This window comes from Aquila chrysaetos, chromosome 5, assembly GCF_900496995.4.
Source record: "Aquila chrysaetos chrysaetos chromosome 5, bAquChr1.4, whole genome shotgun sequence".
In the NCBI taxonomy this organism is placed as follows: domain Eukaryota; kingdom Metazoa; phylum Chordata; class Aves; order Accipitriformes; family Accipitridae; genus Aquila; species Aquila chrysaetos.
Window position 1 is genome coordinate 8,960,317 of NC_044008.1, and position 16,609 is coordinate 8,976,925.

Below are 16,609 nucleotides of genomic sequence, written 5' to 3' on the forward strand. Positions count from 1 at the left end.
CAAGAACACCTTGATTTCCTCACATTACTGTAAATTTTACGAAGCTAACACCCCTCTCCATCCCAATTTTAGCTTCTTATAATATATATTGCTATGGCTCTGTCTTTACTTCATTGGTTTTTATGTGACGTTACAGAACAGCTTGCAAAACATCTGGCAGTAAATGGATTGTATTTTGAGGCTATCATTTTGCATGAGGAACTTTTAGAGACATTAGTAAGTTTTGCATAAAAGTCATTGTCAGAGTATAGACCTTTGCACTGTTATAACAAGATCAGAGAAATTTCCTCATGAAACCAAATTCTTGAAAAAGTTAGGGATTTTTTTTTTCCTTGCAGCACAAATGATGGTTATAACAGAAAGTACTGGTTCTAATTTTGCCATAGCTGTAACTTTGCGTAAATTTGTTCTGATTCTGGATGAAAGAAGGATGCTATTTTTGACAGCACATACCCACTAAAAACATCACATCAAATGGTCCAAGGGAGTAAAGTTTTACTGAGCTTGGTGAAGCTATGCTGATCTATTGCTATCGCCTAACAACCACTTCTGGGCAATGTAATAAAACTGCATATAGTTAAATCATACTGTAGGTAGTGAAAACAGTGTAACTGTTTCATAAAACCCATGAAAAAATGTGATTGCTAAGAATGCCCTGATGCTACAGCAGAACCACTGGGTTTCTGGGGTCAGGAAAAAGCATGGGCATTACTTTTTACCACAATTTTTAAGAAAAATATGTGGGGAAGCTATAGGAATTAAAATGATGGAATAAAAAGTTTGCAGTTATACAGTATATTTATTTAATAAATGAAACAGAACTCTTTATATAAATCTTTGAGATCTTACAGACTAGCTTGTGCTAAAAGACAGATTATTTGGACACAAATAACTTTCCAGTTGTATTCATATCCAGAATTGTCCCCTCTTCCAGTATGTGAGACAAGACAGCATTTATCTAACGTATTCAACATCAGTGGTATGAAATGACATTTCAATTGGTCTAGACCTTGCATCTCAAATATAGGTACTATGGCATATTATAGGATAAATTATGTATCTTTCCTCACAATTAACACATAACAACACAAATGTAATTAGAACCAAAGTAATCAAACACAGAGGATCAAAGTCACTGGACTCATGGCTTTGTGAGGATTCATGTCAGCAATCATAAAAAGGTTAATGAGTAGCACAGACATGGCAGATCAAGCACAAGTCACTATCTCTCCCAATGTACAATGAAACAGTTCAAGTTTAAAAATAAGTACAGTTACAATATAATAAAGGAAAATAATCTTCTGTTTAGTCTCTCCCTTTTGCTTCTCTTTCAAAGTTACTGTAAGATATGTTAAATGCAGGATGAGACAGAAAATCTTCAAATAGAAAGGGCAGAAAATAAGAAAAGAAGGAATCCTTTAAGCTCAATGATATATTTTTTAATGCCTTCTTTCCTCTTTCCTTTTCTTTTGACCAGCCTTAGGCTGGGGCTTTGATCTATATTTCAGTCACCAAGGTCCCTTATCAGAGAAAGCACAAGAAAAGGATAGTGAGAGATACAGACAGAATGACAAATAGATGCACCCTGAGTCACGACAGAGTGACTTTTCTGCTCTTCAGAATAAATTCTATCTGGAAACCATATCTGCAGTGGGAATGTACAAGAGAGGGAAAGAAAGCTTTGCCCTGAGGGCCTAAACCAACTCCCATTGATTGCAAAAACCCCTTTTTGATATGTAGAAGACTGTTCAGTTGTAAATTCAAGATTATAAAACAATAACATGCAATGTCCTAATGTTCCCTGGATATTCCTTTTTCTGCTTCCCTTCCTCCCTGCACTGCGGGTGGCTTCTCTGTCCCTCCATATGCCATTTTTCATGTATGCACACACCTCTCTAACTTGTAGGAATAATTTCTACCTGCACAGTGTAAGGCGTATAGATCAAAACTCCACCTAGCCCAATAGTCTGTCTCTCATAGACCAGGGACAGATGCTCAGGGAAAAAGAAGGGCCAGAAAGCAGTGTTTGTCCTTCCCTTCCAACGTTTTACAGGCCAGGGACTTCCTGAAACAGAGGTCACAGCTCAGTATCTAGTCACCCTCAACAGATTCTCCTTCCAGGAGTTTGCAGGCACCTTTACTACAATGGTAATTTTTAGGATCAGTAGCTTCCTTCAGCAATACGTTCTGCACGTGTATAAGGAATTACTTCGGTTTGCTTGTTTTGAACTGACTGTGTGGCAGAATCTTCTCATGACTTTAAGCTCATGTACTAGAAGTTGATCCCTCTTCACCTCATCCTTGTCACTCTTGTTCTGTGCCACCTCTTCCCCAGGCTGAAGAGTCCTGGTTTGCTTCATTGTTTCTTGCACAGATGGCATCCACACCTTCGATCAGCAATGCTGCCCTTGTCCGTACCTTTCCCAGTTCTACTCTGTCTGAAACAGAAAGACCAGAAATGCACAAAGCATTGAAGATGCAAGCATACCATAGATTTATACACTGGTATAATAACATTATCTATTTGTTCTCTATTCATTTCCTGATAATTCCTAACATTTGATTTGCTTTTTGACTTCTACTGAATATTGAGCTGATGTTTTTATAGAACTAGCTATTATATCCCCAATATCTCTCTTGAATGATAATAGTCAGCCCAGAGCCCATCATTTTGTAACTAAAGTTTTATTGCTTTTACCTATGTGCATTACTTTACATTCATCCACATTGAATTGCATTTTCCATTTTATCTCTCAGCCACTTAGCCTTGTACAGTCTTTTTGCAAATCTTTGCAGTCAGCTCTCATTTTTACTAACCCAAGCAAGTTCATACCATCAACAAAGTTTGTGTCCTCACTCTCTTTACCTTAGACACTAGTGCATTTTCCTGGCGTTTTCAGGCAGCTGATTCAGGGCCATAGTACTAAGCAAAGTGAGACGAACTAGGCTACCTCAGGCTTCCTACTAGAATTATTTGTCCTTTATGCTTTCAGAATTTCATCCTTAATTTTGCATAGCTGGCTATGGGCCATCATCTTCCCATCTATTTTTATCTACTTTTTCACTCTTTTTCTCATACTCATTCTTCTTCTAGAGCAACTGCATTATTCATCTCTTTGAACATGCATAGCATTTTGAAATGGAGTTTGGAATAGATTTATGTCATAGAGACAACAAAGCTTTCTCCAAAATAATGTTCAGCTTGAGGGAAGCAAGCAAACTTATATAATGTTATGTTAAGAAAACACAGAAGTGGCATTGTAGGCTTAGCTGCCGCATTGGATAAAGGTGGTTAAGGCACGTTAGTTTTTGTAGCCAGTAGTACACACTGAGTGATGTGACCAGCAACGTACATAACCACATGGCTAACACCTAATGGTCAGGTACACACTTCCACCTGACTCAGGAGTAGGTGACTTCAGAGGAAAGTACAGAATGAAGCTCTCACTCTTGCTTCAGGATCCATAATAAAAATACCTTAGCTTCCCTTATACGACAAGATTTAATTTGGTCATAGTAATTCTCAAGCATAATTTCTTTGGAAATTTGATCCTGCTTCCTTTTCCTCTCTTTTTTCTCTGCAGCCTCTCTAAACTAGAAGCTCAAAGAAAGGAGGTAAAATGCTGTCTAGTGAACAAATTTTCCACCCTTCCACAGGAAATTGGCAGGTGGGAAATCTGGATAAAGAGTTCAGCCGTGCCATTGATGGGATGAGCTGGTGAGTTGCACAGGACTGCATTTACAAGACCACTTCAGATGATTTTAGAGTCCTTCATAGCTGTCTCAGCTTTTAGCTAAACCCACTAGATTTGCACGTCCAACTCATACGGTTAATTTACTGAGCTCTTCCCCTTTCAGACTGTCTATAAATATGCCATCATGTCCTCTAAACCTTATTTAAACTTCCGGAAGCACAGTAACAACAAACTTCCCACCACAGTTAGCAGCAGCTTTCAATGGAGCTGTTCATGAGTATGGACTCTGCGATTTGGCATAGACAAAAAACACTAGTGTGTAGGTTACCACACCACTAACCTCTTTTTACAGTAAGAATGCAACATTATTCCTTCTCCTTTTTCTCTCACTCCTAGTGAGGTTTTAATCCATGTGAAGTTTTACCTCTCACTCCATGGTTACCAAGTTTCCCTAAGAGTTTCTTGTAAGGGTCTTTATCAAAAGTCTTTTGAAAGCCTGAATTAATTTTATCCACCATTTCTCCCTTATTCACTATTTTGTTAATTCTGAAAGAGTGGTGGCAGCTTAGAGAGGCACTGTTTGGCCTTGAGAAGCCTGAGCCTTTAGTCCCACTAAGTTGTATACATTAAATTAATGTATCTTTCATGATTTTCTTGACTATTTTTCCTACTGCTGAGGTATGTCCTGCCTATCTATAAAAGACAATTGCCTCTGGCACTTTATGAAAAATTTAGGCAGTCTTGGCTACAACCCAGCTGGCCGTGATAGCAGGTTTTTATTTCAGATTTTTAACAATAAATTGTGTATCTTTAAACAGCAATTCAGCTGCTTCATTATTTAGTCCCTCATTGCTCCTAGACAGCTAAGATGCAGCAGTGATGATTAATTACTATGTAATTTGTTGTGTTATTCCAATATCTGTTTTTCATTTTGATTTTGGGTTCTCAGAGAACATCTCACCCTTGCTTCATGTTGAGAATAACACCTTTTTAAGTTATTTTTGTAATCAAAAGTTTACGCTCAATTGCATATGTCAATGCACTTCTTGTTTAGCCACTTCTTGATAGAGTGGTGAAGAATGCGTGTGACTGAATCAACACGTGAGGAGTGACCAAATTGAGATAATAGGCAAAACACTGGCACAAAATATAGTCAGGACTGTTGACTAGAGGATGGCTGTGAGAAGCTTAAACTACTGGGATTCAATTCAAGCTATCCCACTGCCTTGCAACCCATCCTCAGGCAAGTCATTTAACCTCTTCAATGTAATTTCCCCAGCTATAATACATGGGTGATAATATTTGCCAACCTGCTGGGCATGTTGTGAGGAATAATTAGGTAAATTTTTGAAATTGTTCTAATTATGTTAAGTGCAGAGTATAAAATCATGTTCTTCCCCCAGGAGAGGTAAGGAGAGGAAAAAAATGAAAGAAAATAAATACTTCCTGCTACTGGAGAGGGCAAATTATTCTCTTTGAGACCGGGCCAAATAGTGCCCTGATAAGCGAGCATAAATTGGATTTACTTAGAGCCTGATATATATCTAAAGAAAATTGGTGTAATTGCACTGAAACCGATGAAGAAGTAATTTACACCACTTGGAGCTCTAGCTCATTCATTTCAATGAAGTTATTCTGGATTTATGTGGGTGTAAACCAGAATAACATTTTGTTCATTGTTAAGGTAGTAACTTCTCTGTTCCTATTCCTATTCCTGTGATGGTTGGTGGCAAAAATTGTCTGTGGGATGTCGGCATGAATGAAACGAGGAAAAGAGAGGAGGAGAGGAGAGGAGAGGAGAGGAGAGGAGAGGAGAGGAGAGGAGAGGAGAGGAGAGGAGAGGAGAGGAGAGGAGAGGAGAGGAGAGGAGAGGAGAGGAGAGGAGAGGAGAGGAGAGGAGAGGAGAGGAGAGGAGAGGAGAGGAGAGGAGAGGGAAAAAAAGCTCTCCATATGCAGAGAAAATAGCGTCTCTTGTTTCCTTTGCCAATAGCTAGAAAATTACCTGAATCTCTCATTCTCATCGTGCCAGCCACCATAACAAGTTACCTAGGTACATGGCTGTTGAAGCAATACCATGTTTAGCCTTTTGCACTCCCTTTCCTCCTGCACCTCTGCTAAACTGCTTACCGAACGGCGAGGCAGAGAGCTGGGGCTCCTGCGTTTGGCTGGCTGGGAAGCAGAATACTCCAGCCCAATTCCTTGTACCTCCTTCAGTCTTTCTCTCCTTTCTTTGTGCCAAATACAGCTGAATGCAGCACAAAGATAAAGGCAGAGACAATACCCTGCTGAAAGAGCTTCCAGCAGAAGCAGACACCTTCCAGTGAGGGAAATGGAGGATAGGGAAATGTGAGCTCTCAGGCCACACCAGATATAGAAAGTGAAACAGCAGTTCTTGAGACCCATATGCCTTTACAATGTGTTTTTCTAGGCAAAACACAGCAGGTAATGATACCTTTCTTTGTTGGGTGCTAGAATTTTTGAATACTGCTACCCCAGGATTAATTGCAGCCTTTCGAAATGTTTCACATTATTTCTCTGTTACAAGTGATGATGATTTGTTTCCGCTTTGCAAGTTTAGGTTAGTTTATTGGAAATTTTATGAGGGTAAAAGAGTTTTCTGGAGGTAAAGAGGAAGAATTATCACTGTATGTTAAAGGAAAAGTTATCACTGTGCTTATAATAGCAATAGGAAGGATTATCACTAGCAAAAGCTCAGGAGGATTACTTGGGATTCAGCAATGTACAGTAAACAATCTTTATCTCTTGCAGAATGTCAGTACATATTTTACAATATAGTTGGCTTTAGTGCTCCATGAAAAAAAATGTACTGCAATTTGTGTTTAATCATTCTGAATCTTGGAATTAAATTAATATTTAGTTGTCATGAAATCAGTGAAAAAAAGCTGCTTATGAAAGGCACAAGGAAAAGCACTGTAATTTCATTTCAGTCTAATTCCAATTTTAAATCTTCCTATCAGCATCCCCTTGGCAAGTTATCAGTAGATCTGTAAGAGTAAGAAGAGCAGTATGAGCATGCAGATAACATACGTGAGATCACCTAGCAAACTAGTTTCAAAAGCTTCTGGTTTAAGTTAAATACTTTTAAAAACGTAAACAGTATATTCATCACTTCCCTCAGTCACAGTCATAAATATCAACTAAATGATGTTCTTATCTAACAAAAATACAGATCCTTCAAACACACTCAAAAGCATACACACAGGCACATCTTTTCTACAGAGATTAAAGTCAACACAGCTAGGATTAAAAAAAGAGTAATGAAGAAAGTATAAATGAAATCTATGTGAGGCTTTCTTCCAGTAAGAAAAAGGAAAGTAACAAGAATAGGGATACATGTGAGAAAAACATTTAATATTCTGCTGGAAATTACTTGGATACCATGAAGATAGGCAGCATATAACATAGTGAAAAGATTTAAAAGACCGTGTAAAGACACTGAGCCTGTCTGGAACATGATGGAATCACTTGAACTTATATTAGTTTTGCCCTTGGAAATTTATATTCACATTTATAATTATAAATATAAAAATCAGATTTATAAATGAAAAATACCTCAAGACGAATTCTGCACCAAATCTTTTCTTGTTATTCACTTATCAGTAGTAGGTTGCGAATCAGCATCTGTGGGAACTTAGGAATGAGAGTGATGCTCTGTTTTCTTTTACACCATTTTCTTAGCTCTGAACAGTAACTGTATGGACTCATAGCCTATGTATATATACTATGACTTTTGTATGTGTATTAATATATATATATAAAAGCTGTGTATATGTACTTATAACACATCCTATATATACTTATAACACAGCCTCCTGGGCTTTAAACAATATACAGGAGTCTTGAATCTCTGATCAAGGTGTCTCCCATTGGACAAAATTGTTGGTCATTAGAGTAAAAAAGACCCCCTAGACAAAATAACAAGCTAGTTATACATTCCTCCTGGCCTCCAAGTTAAGATAACACTTGTACTATGAGTTTGTTCTGAAGTCAGTGCTTTGCAATACAGTTATGGTAATGGCAATTAGGCCTGGAATTACAAAGATGGAAAACTGTGAAAGGTAAAAATTGGGGATGCTCTGGATCATTAAATAGGGTAATTAACAATGTTTTGCAAAAATGATGAAAAGTTCATGCAAATTACAGCATATTTTAAATAAACTTACTATGCATATATACATACTAATTTTGAAGGATGAGTTTTTAATTTTTAGGAAATAAACTAAGTTGGGAAATTGATGCTCTCATATTGATGTATTTACTATGTTTAGGAAAATTAGATTCTCCTGTTCGAGATACAGATCAATCATGGACAAAGCCACCTTTCCCAAATGCATCCAGCAACGTATCTCAGATTTTACCTGGAGGATGACCTCAAGGATATAGCAGTGGAGGTAAGTAATCACAGTGCTTGTTGAGCCTTCAAAGTCAGCTGAATTAACATGACAAGTTGATAGTGATTGCAAAAAAAAAAAAAAAAGTGTATGAGGGCAATACTAATAAACAGGACTAGTTACTGACCTACTCTTGGAAGCAGAAAGATCTAATTTTCCCCTCACACATTATATCTACAACAAAAAATCTAGCTGTTTATCATGAGAAGAGAATATGCCATACCAGTGGGAGGTAGTTTGCACTAACAGCATTGAATCCACATAGTTGTTCCAGTGAGTCCATATGAAAATGTTTTTCCTAAAAGAAAGCTATATCAACACGTGTCGTCAGTCAGAAACACCAAGTCCTGTGCATATTTTTCAGTGGCAATACTTTGGCATATTCTGCCTCCATTTGCAGGTGGCCCAGCATTACTTCCCCGAACTGTAGAAAACTTGCTTTACACAGAAGTAACACTTCATATGTGACAAGCCATCTCCTTATTTTCTTCTTTTGGTAGGTGACTCAGAATGAGCAAAGCTCTTGCATCTTTCACGTGGTATATTTCCAGCTTTCAAAGCAAGTCTTTGGAAAAAGTCCATTTTCTGATGTGGCTTGGTGTGTGGCTTCAGCACGCAGCAGTGGAAAGCGAACCCTGAGCGAGGTGCAGCGGGAAGCACGCAGGCAACGAGATCACTCACTTCCTAAGGTACTGCCTGATACAGACCACATTAGCAAGAGCATATTTCTCCTTTCTGCTGGGAACTTTATTGAAACCGACCTCTGAAAAGCATTTTGGCTTTAACAGTACATAATTTTCTAACACAGTTCCGTCTCGTTGAAATTGCACCAATTGTTCTTCAGTGGCAGCTTGGCTGGAAGGAGCCAATCCTCCAACAGTTTCTAAGCCTCCGCTCAGGTGACAATTGCAATCTTTTTCCAGCTTACTATTCTTTAAATCTCGTCTTACCATGTAACCTCTTTTCTTTGACCTTGAAGTCAACTAGGATCATATGTCATGACCAAACCATGTGATAGACCTGAATTTACTTAGCCCAGAATTTTCAAGGTAATGAGATCAACTCTGGTGTCAGGCAGGCTCTCTGGCAGCCTTAGCCTGTGAGTCACTGTTAAGTCTACTAAGTGGTGTGAAGATATAATCACGATAATAATAGTACTGCTTAATCTCTATTGAACTAAGGTGTTCTGCTACACTTTTGACCCCTGCACACTTATCTACCTCTTCCTGGCTCCTGAAATATTTTGAAAAGGGTTGGTTGTTGCTCGTTGTTGCTGCAGTGTCCTTGATGTGCACTTCTGGAGGCTGAGCCAGCGGGTGCTGCAGTGCTTGACAATCTTTAAATGCTTCAATGCTCTTGAATACCTGATATATTTTGTAGCCTTCCTTCTTTTTGAAGCAGGTTTGAAAATGGGAAGATATACCCAACAGCAGTTCTCACTTAATGGCCACTGCTTCATGTCATGATGGCAGCATCTGTTTGCCAAATGACAAACACAGGCTGGGTCAGATAAACTCAGCTCTACTTGACAAATCTGGAAATGAACAGAGTTGTTTTTTCCCCTTCTCATAAAGCTGCCATTGTCATCACTGTGGAAAGCAATGGTGTTATTCCAGGGCAGAGCTTTGTCTTGTCAAGGATGGCAAAGGTGTTTTCACCTGTTACATGTCAAGATGTCTGAGATCCACTTAGTGCTTGGCCTACATCTTTCTCAATGAGTCGTCCTAGAATAAGAAATTCTCTCTCATCTCTTTGATTGCTGCTTTCATCTCTTAAACAAAATGACCCATGCTTTCTAATGGTTTTTTTCCTGCACATGGGTCGGGGCAATCCCAAGCACAAATACAGGCTGGGAGAATGGACTGAGAGCAGCCCTGAGGAGAAGGACTTGGGGCTGTTAGTTGACAACAAGCTCAACATGACCCAGCAACGTGCGTTTGCAGCCCAGAAAGCCAACCGTATCCTGGGTTGCATCAAAAGCAGTGTGACCAGCAGATTGAGGGAGGTGATTCTGCCCCTCTGCTCTGCTCTTATGAGCACCTACTTGGAGTCCTGCATTCAGCTCTGGGACCCACAACATAAGAAGGACATGGACCTGTTGCAGCGAGTCTAGAGGAGGCCACGAAGATGATCAGAGGGCTGGAGCACCTCTCCTATGAAGACAGGCAGAGACAGATGGGGTTGTTCAGCCTGGAGAAGAGAAGGCTCCAGGGAGACCTTATAGCAGCCTTCCAGTACCTAAAGGGGGCCTGCAAGAAAGCTGGAGAGGGACTTTTTACAAGGGCATGTAGTGATAGGACAAGGGGTAATGGCTTTAAACTGAAAGAGGGGAGATTTAGATTAGATGTAAGGCAGAAGTTCTTCACTGTGAGGGTGGTGAGGCACTGGCACAGGTTGCCCAGAGAGGCTGTGGGTGCCCCATCCCTGGCAGTGTTCAAGGCCAGGTCGGATGGGGCTTTGAGCAACCTGGTCTGGTGGAAGGTGTCCCTGCCCATGGCAGGGGGGTTGGGACTAGATGGTCTTTAATGTCCCTTCCAACCCAAACCATTCTATGATTCAGCTGGACTAATGAAGCATTTTTAATGATTGCCATTGTTTTCACACATCTCAGGATTTCTAACTGCACTATTACAGAATATTTCTTCAGCACCTTGGCTTTTCTAGATATCTATGCTGTTTATAGATACCTTTGTCTTTTGCGGTGATATGTAAGATTAGCAGATTCATGGTGTAGGGAAATGATCAGTAGCTGTAGATGAAAGATTGTTTTGGAGCACTGTAGGGTGTTCTTACTTCATTCCCAACATGTTTGCTGCCTATTAAAGTCTGTATTATGTCTTTATCAAGAAATAGATTCAGCATTGCTTGGTCATGGCAAAAAGGAAATTATAGGGCAATATTAATAACAGCAAATGTAAACTACACTGTGGTTTCCACTGTATACCAAGTAATCATCACTATTTTCTGTCTCCTTGTTACTTGCTTTTAAAGTGGAAACTGTGACTTTGTACTATTATTTTGAATATTCTTGCTTGTGGAAGCACTGGAACCAGAGACTCATTCTGCTAGACTCTGTATGCACATAGAGTTTGGTCTGCAGTGTAAGTGTTTATGTAATCCTCTGTGATGGAAAGTAATACACCAGTGCAAGCTAGACTATACAATACAAATACATACATGTAAAATACAAAAATGCAAAAGGTATACTATGCATATCATATATAATCAAACCATATCATATGAAATACAGTCTATTTCATGACTGAGATGGTGATTCATAAGTATTGCCATGATGATTCTATTTTGATGCATATAGAGTAAGCATTTATCTGTCTCCATTGACAATATATAGCAGCATTAGAAAATCACAGTGTTAGCTTACTGTCTTTGACACATTAATTTCAACAGTTGTCACTGCTAACCCCATTAATTCCAGCAGATGACATAAAGCATCCATGTTAAACAAATTCAGCTTACTTCATTGGAATGGTCTAAGAATATGCACATGGTCAATTATTTCACCTCAATTAATAAGCAATAGATCTTTGAGTCAGTAGCTTATATTTTATAGAAATTTGCTTCCTGTATATTTTCATACCTTCATTTTCCATATTTGCACTTTTATTTTTTAGCAGAATCATTCAATATCTCTTCTGTTTCAATACTAATTTTCTTTTTACTAAGCAATTTGAAATATTCAAAATTCACTAAAGATGTTCAAATGGTAGTGCTATAAATAAAAAACTAGTTGAATTTGCCGAAAGAACTGTTTCTCATTTGAAAATATAGTGTCACTGAAACCAAGGAATTTATTGCTAATGTTGCTTTTAACTATGAAATGATAGTTTTGAAAATGTAAATTAATGTTCCTTTAATGTATTAGCTATATTATATATATTTTATATATTATCATTCAATTTCATTGAAATGAGAACAAAATTACACTTCTGAAATGAGAACCTGAAATTACAACAGTCTTTTTTAGCTTGAAAATGTTAAAGAAAAAAAGTTATAGGATTCCTAGTGTATTTTTTTTCCTTACAGACTCAGATTTAGACTAGAAAAAAATTTCAAAATTTTGTCATGCCCCATGTGATAAAGCAGCAGGTTTACTAACAGATCATGTACAAAATTTCTCTGTGAAGCAGTTGTGTAATTGTGTAGTATAGAGGTTCCCAATCAGTGCCTCTATAATAAGTTATGCTAACGTTAAAGGGAAGGCACAGCACGCAGTGGAAGTCAATAAACCTTGCTGGAAGATTGCAGTGCAACCAAAAGGCAACTTTATGGATTTGAGGGTGTCGCGCTGAGGTTGCAGAGGCGCAGGCCTGCCAATCTGCGATAGCTTATTGGAGACCCAGGGGAATGGCTGGCTAAGGGGTCAGGAGGAATGTGGGGCAGGAATAGCCAGCTGTGGGTACAGTGGAGGGGCAGAAAGAGAAACAAACTGCAGCACTTTGTTTTAGAGCAGATTGAGGGTCATTGCTCACAGAACAGTAAAAACCAATTTCCAGTAAAGGTCATATCTGCTGTATTGGGATATATATATGTAATGAAAATAGCAGGAATCATGGATGCTTATGAATGAGTGACTGGACATGAAGAACTGCAGTTCTGCTGTAACAAACAGATAATTACCACATTTAACCTTTCAAAACTATTAATCTCCTAATCCCTGTTGTCTGGTATCAATATGCTATACTTTTCCTAACTTTGCAATCAGCCACATATTGTCTTAAAAACCACATGGTCAAAGAGATATTTTCATGCTAGTGCACCTTTAATTTAGGGAGAATGTTTTTCTCTGTCAGTAATCCTTTTAGTCACAGCTGCTTAGCCTAGTGAAATGAAATAGTTCCCAGTATGCTGAAAGTCTGTCTACGATTAAATGTAATCAGTTTTTAATTAACTGGAATTTTCAATATCTCACAAGTACTTTTTATGAAGTTTTATTCAAATGAGGATATGGATTACTTTACTTTTTAAAGTTTGGAGCTTGGAGGAAAGACAACAGAAGAGATGGTAAAGATAAAATGAAGCTTAGCAGAAAAAGGACAATGCATGCATAAAATCTGCTTAAAGGTTACGCAGGGTGTATACCCAGAAACGGACCCTGAGCAAGACATTAACTGTGTATTAATCTGATATACACAGTGGTACAGCTGTTAATAGCTATCATTATCTTAACTGTTACGTTGTTATTATTAACTTTTATGGCTAATACTGTAACTGAGTTACTGCGTACAGCAGAGTTTCAGCCTGTTAAAGCAGTGGCACAGAGAGCTCCAAGTGTGACATCTCCCAGGTGGACTGAGTGTCCTCTCCCAGAAAGTACCGTAGATGCTGTGCTTCAGCAATGCACTAAAGAAGTCTCCAGGGCATCGTGAGCCAGATAAAAACTTTCAAAGCCTCATGAAGCAAAAAAATGCATTATTACAAATTTACCTTCCTGGATCAATGGACTGACAAATAGAAGATCATTCTAAACCAGAGCGGAAAGCTTACTATTATTTCTTTTGAAAACAGCAAAGCTGAATGTTTTCCATCCAAAAATATATGATAATGTCTTTGCAATAATAACCAAGAATTTTATTCTACCAAACTGAAAAATCTCAGTTATATAACAAACCAACCTTCCATTTCAATAAAACTGTACTATAAAAGTGCTGTAATATCATATAAATATTAGCTATATCAAAAAGCAATACCATAAAATATAATATTAAATGAAAAATAAAATCACAAATACATTTTATCGCATCAAAAAAAGATATATTTAAAATAGATTTTAGAAAAATGAAAGAAAAAAGTTTTAACACCTTGTTTTGGAATTTTTGGCATAAAAATTAAAATTGACAGTGATCTATTAAACATTTTGTTTTCAGTCAAATTTATCTTCTGAATTATCATATCTATGGAGCTCTCCTCTTGCAAGCACACATTTTTGTTGAACACGCATGAAGTGCATTTAAATATATTGCTATATTTTTAGCTCTAGGTTATTAATTCTATTCTGCCAATGGCTGAGCAGCCATTTAAAATGCCAACCACCCACCATTCCCTCTGATGCGAATGCTCAATATATTGTACAATCAAATGGAGCAAGAAAGTCTCAGTCTAATTCTTGATACAGATAAGACGAGACAGATGTATTTGAAGGGTTGGAAATGTATCTGAGCGAGGCATCTAAACAATAAAAGCCAATTTACTTCATTCAGGCTCAGACCAAGCTTCCTTGATTGCACAGGTCCAGAAGGAAGAGGCACCCCTTGCAGTCCGGGTTTTGGCTTAGACCAAAAAAGAAAGCACAGTTTTGGAAGTCAGGATTACAGGGTCCTTTCAACGCTCTGGCCTTGATCTGTGTGAGCTGGATGTCAGCCCTCTGGTCACAGGGTGGATGTTTTGTCAGGCAAGAGCAGCCCTCTCCGTCCTCAAGAGTATGGGTGGAAGGAGGGAAATCACCCGTTTTGCTACTTTTCCCGAGGTTCGAGAAGTGATTCTGCAGAGCAGCAGTGGCACCGCCTGCCCCTGCGCTGGGGTGGCATGGTCCACCTCAGGGTAGGGTAGGCATAGCAGATGCCTACTCATTAAGCATGGAACTACCTCTCTCTGGAAATTCATCTTGGCAAAACTAGAGGAGCGGTCAAGGATGCTCAACTTGTCCCTATGCCCCCCATTCTACGTGGTGATGTTACCTGAGAGAAGCCGTTTCTCTGTACCCAGCAACGCGACGGCAGTAATCACGGTGAGGAGGAAGGTCTTTATGTTCTTCCCACAGACTGCTAGCAATATGGGTTTTTCTGTGAGCAGCGTGACACTGTGTGATGGTCACCAAATGGGACTGCGAGCAGCGAGCATCCGCTTGCAGGAGCTGGGAAGGGGCAGCATTGGAATGAGTAAAAAGCAAAGGAGTTTCCTTCCTTAGGAAGAAAAGCAAATAATTAGCTTGGTTTAAAAAAGCCCTAGCTTCTAAGCCCTAATTAAATCTTCAAATAAAGGGGAAGGGGAGGCTGTGGGGAATGTGGTTGTAGAACTTTCTTCTGCAAAAACTGCGCAGTCCGGGGGTCCCATTCATCTCCAGGCAGGCATTCAGCCCTCAACCATTACAAAACCAGTCCAGCCTGGCACCAGCCTGAGCAACCCCTGGCTGCTCATTAAAGCCAGGCACAAGCACTGAAAGAACGTGTGAGCCGGATGAAGAGTGCATTGGCAGAACTGCGTGGGGAAGTAGCTGTCACCCATGGTGTACCAGTATAGGGCTTTCACGAACAGAAAAGCTGTTTCTCATGTCTCGGATGCTCTCTGCAGCCTCATTCCCAAGACTGCTATTCGCACACTGTTTGCTGAAGTCAAGGAGTGGGTTTCCTTCCAAAGAAGGGGCTAGGTGGGGAAACTGCAAGACTGGAGTCTGTTTTCAAAATGTGTAAGAGATAGTATAGACATCGCCACCAAGTCCTGGCAGCCTGTACCTTGGAGTGTGGACAAGACCTGAATGCACATCTACGTAGCCTGGCTGGAGCAAAGATGGTTATTTACTACAGATGAATATATAGACAAAATACTGCTCCGAAAGCACCAGGGCCAAGTAAGGCGTAGGGTGTACTGCCAACCGTGCTGCTATGGGAAGCTAATGGAGAAAGTGCGTGGGAAATGACAGCTGCTGCTAAGGCATAGGAGGTATGCAGAAAAGATGCTAAATTTGCAGGGGCTATAGGCTAATGCAGAGGAATCCCAAATGCACACTGGATACGCATTTCCATTTTACCCATATCAACCTTTTAGCTTCCCATTTAGGCCTGAAGCCACAAGCTGTGGGTCACCTCCAGTCAGATTGCCTGCAAAACTCATCTCTCTGCATAAAGACTTTTTTCCGTACTGCTTGTAATAGCAGTCTGAAAGTCAGAGCGCGGTAGCTTGAGCCACGCTACCTGCGTGGCGTGTGTGAGCCTGTCTCCCTTTTGGGCAAAGCTGCCCACTTGCAGGTGAGACAGGCAATTAAGGGTTTGGGTGAGAGCGTGAGCTCACGCCTGGAGCTGTATGGCAGCACAGACATAGCCTGAATTTACTTTCCTCAGAGAGACTATGCCGTCCCCTGCATAAATATATTGCTACTCTTGCTGGATACATCTCCCCATTGCCACTGAGAGTATCTATACTTCACTAGGGTTCTATATTTTTAAATGAATGCATCATTATGTACTGTCACAGATCTGGTAACACAGACTTTTCTCCATTAAAATATTTTTGAAAAGTTTTTATACTATTAAAAGAAAAATTGCCTTGAAAAATGTTTCTTTCTCCCTCAAAATATTTCAAGCAAAATTATTATTATCATTATATTAATATTATTAATAATAAACATTAGATAATAAATTAATGCAATAAAAATTATTTAGTAATAGATAATTAAATTTAAATAGAATAAAAATATTATGTTAATAATAGTAATTAATAATAATAATATCCTAAGAAGTATTCTTCTTTTTTCTAAAGTGGTAATTG

At 39.0% G+C, this 16,609-nt stretch overlaps 1 long non-coding RNA gene across 1 annotated transcript; it reads right to left on the minus strand.

Annotated features, from left to right (window-relative positions):
• Positions 1-779: 779 nt before the first annotated feature.
• LOC115341734 lies at positions 780-14,925 on the minus strand. Its single transcript, XR_003923508.2, has 2 exons — positions 14,803-14,925; positions 780-2,438 (listed from the first exon to the last, which is right to left on the minus strand). It is a non-coding gene; the product is annotated as an uncharacterized LOC115341734 (long non-coding RNA).
• Between the last annotated feature and the right edge of the window lie 1,684 nt (positions 14,926-16,609).